The sequence below is a fragment of the Pteropus vampyrus genome, unplaced genomic scaffold (assembly GCF_000151845.1).
Source record: "Pteropus vampyrus isolate Shadow unplaced genomic scaffold, Pvam_2.0 Scaffold512, whole genome shotgun sequence".
NCBI lineage: Eukaryota > Metazoa > Chordata > Mammalia > Chiroptera > Pteropodidae > Pteropus > Pteropus vampyrus.
Genome location: NW_011889293.1, coordinates 220,575 through 226,070, shown reverse-complemented (window position 1 = coordinate 226,070; position 5,496 = coordinate 220,575). Strand labels below are relative to the sequence as shown.

The 5,496-nt window shown below is 44.9% G+C and overlaps 1 long non-coding RNA gene across 1 annotated transcript; it reads left to right on the top strand.

The window, feature by feature from the left end:
• The first annotated feature begins 2,127 nt into the window (after positions 1-2,127).
• On the top strand, positions 2,128-5,108 carry LOC111733004. Its single transcript, XR_002777789.1, has 2 exons — positions 2,128-3,033; positions 4,103-5,108. It is a non-coding gene; the product is annotated as an uncharacterized LOC111733004 (long non-coding RNA).
• The last annotated feature ends 388 nt before the right edge of the window (positions 5,109-5,496 follow it).

Sequence of the window (5,496 nt, the reverse complement as noted above, 5' to 3'; positions counted from 1 at the left end):
CATGGATTCCGGTCAGTAAGGCACATTTATATCCTACTTGCAAATACGGCGCTCATAAAATGTAAGGCACTGTTCTCCACAGCCAATCTAATGCTAATTGTGCTGCCTCTTTAAACCACTAACACCACGGTTGCGGATATAATACTAACATTTAGCTTAACCCACTGCGCAGTTAAATGTTAACTGACCGTGTCAGGTTTCTGCTCATTTGACCCTAAATGAAACTTTAGAGGTAAAAATATTCTCAGCCAAGAGGCAGCCCTTGTGCCATGTAATCCAATCTTTATTCCATATTTAAACAAACTGAAACTAAAAAATAATTGTCTTAATTATAGGAATATGAGAGAATTTAAAAAATGCATTTTGTTTTGATCAACTTTCAGACCGATTCATAGTCTTGTGATTGCAAAACAATTTCCATAGTGTTACCCCTGGATTGAGTCGATTCGTTGTTTTTTCCTTCAGGATGAATCTGTAATTCGATTTTTTACCATATTAAAGAGATACTGTTTGATTCATAGTCTGTGCATTAGTTTTAAATAACTATGTAAGTAAGCATTGTAAGAGCAAGGGAAGCGCCTATTCACGTCCTAGACATTTAGTCAAATGCCATTATCCTTTACTAAAATTTAACATATACCTTAACACTGCATTTTCCCGGTGATTTCTGTATATTCATGCTTTCTAAACAGAGTTCTGAGTGGGCCCAGGGAGGCATAAAAGGACTAACATTTATAGAGTCACTACAAACTGTTGGGCACTTCAGTTACTACACAGAGGCCCTGAGTTAATTATTATCTGCCTTATAGTCAAGGATCCTAGGCTCAGAGAGTTAACCCAGTGATGTGACTCTTGTGACACAGCTAGTAAATGCTGGGGACAAGATTCAAACCAGACCTTCCACGTCTCGAGTGATTTACAGTATGATTCTGGCCCTTCTGTCCACTAAATTGTGTACCCCGAGGGCTATGTCTTTTAATGACAGAAATACTGTTACTTTTGAGTCTTTATTTTTTCAGTATTCTAACCAATGGTGATGTTGAATCTTTTCAAACATTAAGCTGTTACAGCTAGTTGAAATACAGCTAGTGTCACGTAGAGAAAAGATCGCTGTGCTGGGTATAAAAAGGCCTTATTAGTTCTCTCCTAATGAGCTGCGTAACACTGAGTAAATAGCTCAATCCGAGATTCGAACGAAGTGATCTGGGAAGTCTTTTCAAGTTCTGTGATTCTGAATAAGATGTTCTTATCCATATCAGCAAGTTGACATTGTTGTAATTTAATTTCTGTGTTTAGGATAACCCTGTGTACGTACACGTGGTCCTTTAATGGCAATGAGAAGTGTATTTGAAATTTTTAGGTGTCCGATTTTGCGCTCCTTACTGAAGTAAAAAAAATATTTATGGGTTTTTGTTTCCCTTGGACATTTCATTTGACTGAAAATCTTGTTTTTCATAATTTCCAAAGGATTAAATTAAATCTTCCTTTTTAAAAAACATATTACAGCTTAATAAAAAATAGAGCACTAAGAAATTGCGTCTGGAGCTCCTAGTGGAGAAAGTTACCATCGGGAGTGAGTAAAAATTCCCCGGGGGTAATCAGGCGTCTTCCTTCCTTTCTGCTCTGATTTTTAAAATGCTTTACAAGCAGGCTACTTTCAGTAATTACTTGTTTGAATGAACGAAAGAAAAAAGGAACACATGGACATACTTGGGCTCTAGGTAGGACAAGCAGCTGTGTAAGCTGCTCACAGCCCAGAGTGCTGACCTGAGTAAATAATGGCATCTGAAAGCCCTTGCCTTCGTGACATAGGAAAACAGAGCAGGAGGGAGGGCCTCCGTGTCTGTCAGTTTCTACAGTGTGATTCAACGATTCCCGAGAAGGATTCTGGAGTGCCAGATCGGTCTCACTCCGCAAGACCCATACCGTTTGGGGCGATGGGACCACAGCATCTATAGTCACCTGAATGTATAACAGGCCTGAAAATGAGCACCTCCTGCGTTAATGCAAACGGGGCTTATTTAGCGATGGCATTTTATCAGAATCACTTAAACTGTATTATTAGATATAAGATTAAAAGCAATTATTCACAGCAGCAATGTTCGGCCAGTACACATGAGTACAGCTTTATCAGGGCATAGTTCTCAGCTGCAGCCCAGCCGTGCCCCAGAGCCCCTGGAACCCCAGAACCAGCAACCGAAAGCAAAATGCCTGAGGCCCTGCCCCCACCCAGCTGGCAGCCCCGTCATGTGTGCTCTGGCCATACCGCTTGTTAAAAACATTTTGAATATTACCTCTGTGTCAGTTTATTTACATAGAAAGTTATTTCATATCTTCATGTCCGTTAAACCTGAGTTCACTAGTTTTTACTAATTGCAACATTTTGAAATGGATCATTTCTTTTGTCTAAAATATGTAATAGGTTCCATGGGCATCTATTCAAATTTTGAAAGAGCATTTATACAAATCATGTTAACCCAGTTGCAATGAAATAACCAAAGTCTCCAGTTTTACTTTCTCTTTTTTACCAAATAATGTTTTAATAGACAGGTGGTTGTTACCAGAGCTGAAAAATGGTTAATCCTCCTCCTATGGTAACCTCTGTGTATGTCACACCAAAGAATCACCTCTGTTCTCTCTCCCCAGCCCTGGACAGCCATTCACGTGCCTTTGCTGAACTCTACAAGTAATACTGATGATGCCAGCATTTACTGCTTCCTAATTATTCTGCCCAGGCCCATCTGTAAGAATGCGTTACAGTTACATTTTATAGATCTTCAAGGGCCACCGGCTTGATTAACTGGCATTAATTACACTGTATTTTTCTCATTATCCACTGGGAGTGAGCATTGTTGTTTTAGATGAGATAAAATGTAGCGTAGTGAAACGAGTAACACTTCTCTTTCAGAGTTCTGAAACGGCTGCTCTGTGTTTACTGTGGGAGCCTGGAGTTAGGCGCTGGTGGGAACTCGCACGCCGAAGCTGTGACAGACGGTGGGGCTCTCGTGGTGTGAGGATCATCTCTCTGTACAGGTGAAGCTGTTAAAGAAGCAGAAAGGATGTGAGCAGGGAATCCAAAACACTAAACTGTGAAATCGTGAAATGAGAAGGAGAAAAAAGACTTGGGTTCACAGAGTTCAAAGATGGGCCTAGAAACGGCCCCATCAGCTGACATGCCAGCAGTCACCCAGCTCCCACTCCAGTCCCAGCTTCCTCTCTGGCGGCCTGGCCCGCGGTGGGCAGAGGCAGCAGGCCCTTCTCTGTGCCAGGTCCTTGGCCTCTCGGGACCGATAGCCAGACTTGACTTTCTCCTCTCCCTCAGCTGACCAGGTTTCAACATTTCAGCTGGTTTGGTGCCTGATTTCAGGAAAGCACACTTAATCAAACAGCCCCAACCAGGCCTTGTCACTCCGGAGGGAGCAGATACTAAGTGGGGACAGCAGCAGCCGGCTGTGTCCGTGTCATCAGAGTGACTGAGCACCGAGCCTGGTGAGGGAAGGAGGCCTTTCGTCTCTGGGCTCAGACAGCTGGTGTCTAGTAAGCACTTCCTTCTGCACAGTGAAAATATGAAGTAATGATACCTCAGCCTCACTGCGTCACCACCTGCCAAGCCATAGAAGTGGTGGTTCTCGCAGACGATGTGATAAATTGTCTTTAAACCCCAAGCAGTGAAACAAGGTCCTAAAACATTCGTCCCTAAGGCTTTGTCCTGGGAAGAGGCAGCTGAGCACAGGGCTTTAGAGCAGTGGCCTTAGACGTCCTGGGTTCATGGCTCAACACACTGCCACTTCGCTAACTATGCCTCTCCCTTCTCCTGACGCAACTTAAGGGTGTCGTCAGGGTTATGCGAGTGGACACATGTGAGGTGTCCACTCACATGCCCTAGCAAGATCTCGGGCACACAGTAAGCTTTCAGTAAACGGAATTATTTTAATAGAGACTAAGAAGGGTAAGGTCTAGATATAGCTCATATTATCAGTGCACATGTGTGTCGGAATGTGTGTAACTATCTCTAGGTTGAAAATGTGTCCACAGAGATCAAAAGTAGTTAGTCATCAGTTTTCTGCTACTTCCTATTGCACAAACTGTTTCCTGTCCCCAGGACTGCTGACACTAGGAAGTAAAAGGACAAATAACTTGATGAAGAGGAGCCCTGATTCCGGGTGGCTGTGTTTTCAGCAGCAGCAACAGTGGATCGACAGCTGGCCCCGGGCCTCTGTGCTCTCTAGGCCCAGTCTTCACTCAGCTGCCCGACTGTAGAAGCAGCTCTGTAGCGGCGGTGGGGGCGGGGGAGGGGATAGCCTGCCCCTCTCCCCACCGCCGCCCTGCAAACAACTGAGCTGGCAGTGAGCGGAGGGTCCTGGGAAGGTCAGTCTTCTGGAAGGCCCAGGCCCAGGGGGGATGGGGCCCGCCCTCCTGGAGCCGCATCGTCGCACTTTGGTGTTCTGACATGGACAGTTGTGGGCTGACCCAGGGCTTAAAACATGATGCAGCATCAGGCAGACCAAGGGCTTCCTCCAGGTCTGGGCAGGCCAGTGGCACAGGTGAGCGAACCTGCCCTCAGTAAAACCACACTTTCTCCCTATCTCCACAGACAGCTGCTGAGCAAGGCGGTGAGCCCCCAAACTCCCTTTTTAAAAAATCAGATGCCACGGGAAACAGTAGATCATGTTTTGAGGAATTTAAAATCTGGGAGGAGACAGATGCGCACACTCCCACAAGTGGCTTCTGCAGGGGGGCTCCTTTAGGTCACACTGGAAGACAGTGACAGCTCTAAGTCCCCTGGGCCTGGGTCATCCCTGAAGCAACATGATCACTCCGAGCGAACCTGCAGAAGGCCCAGAAAGTCTAGGTCCTCGGCAAGACAGAGTCCCTGAGCCCGGATTTCCGTCACCGATCGCTGTCACCAGGCCCCAGGCCCCAGGCCCCAGGCCATAAGTATTGCCTCCAAAAAATCTACCCCAGGAGCCAACACTTTCTCTCAAGTGATTTTCAGGGCTTCAAGGTGATCTTTATAGCGTCATTTCAAAATGAGGGCTGGAATACACAATTAAATCAAGGTGATGAAAGGGAGAGAATGTTTCTAATAAACAGTTTTATAATTATGAGCCCGGCTTCACCGTGAATCACATACTCCATTATAATACTGAAGTTGAATAAAATTTGTGTTTGCATCATAGGTGTTCTTATGACAAAGGGGAACTCACACTGTCACTAGAGACCTGGTGCGCGATTCGTTCTGAATTACAGTTGAACCCCTGACATTATAAGGGCTTGATAGGAATTTCCTTCTCAATATCTATGTTTACGAAAACGTCTTATTGTATCACGTATACAACAATCATTCACCAAGTCAGGGAAATGTTATAGACCACAGCAAAAGACTTAAATCACCCATTTTTTACACCAGATTTTTCCAAGGCAAAGTCTTGGTCATATTATTGAGCCGTGTCACCTGGATGGCACAGATCTGAGCTCGGGACTTGGCCCTCCCTC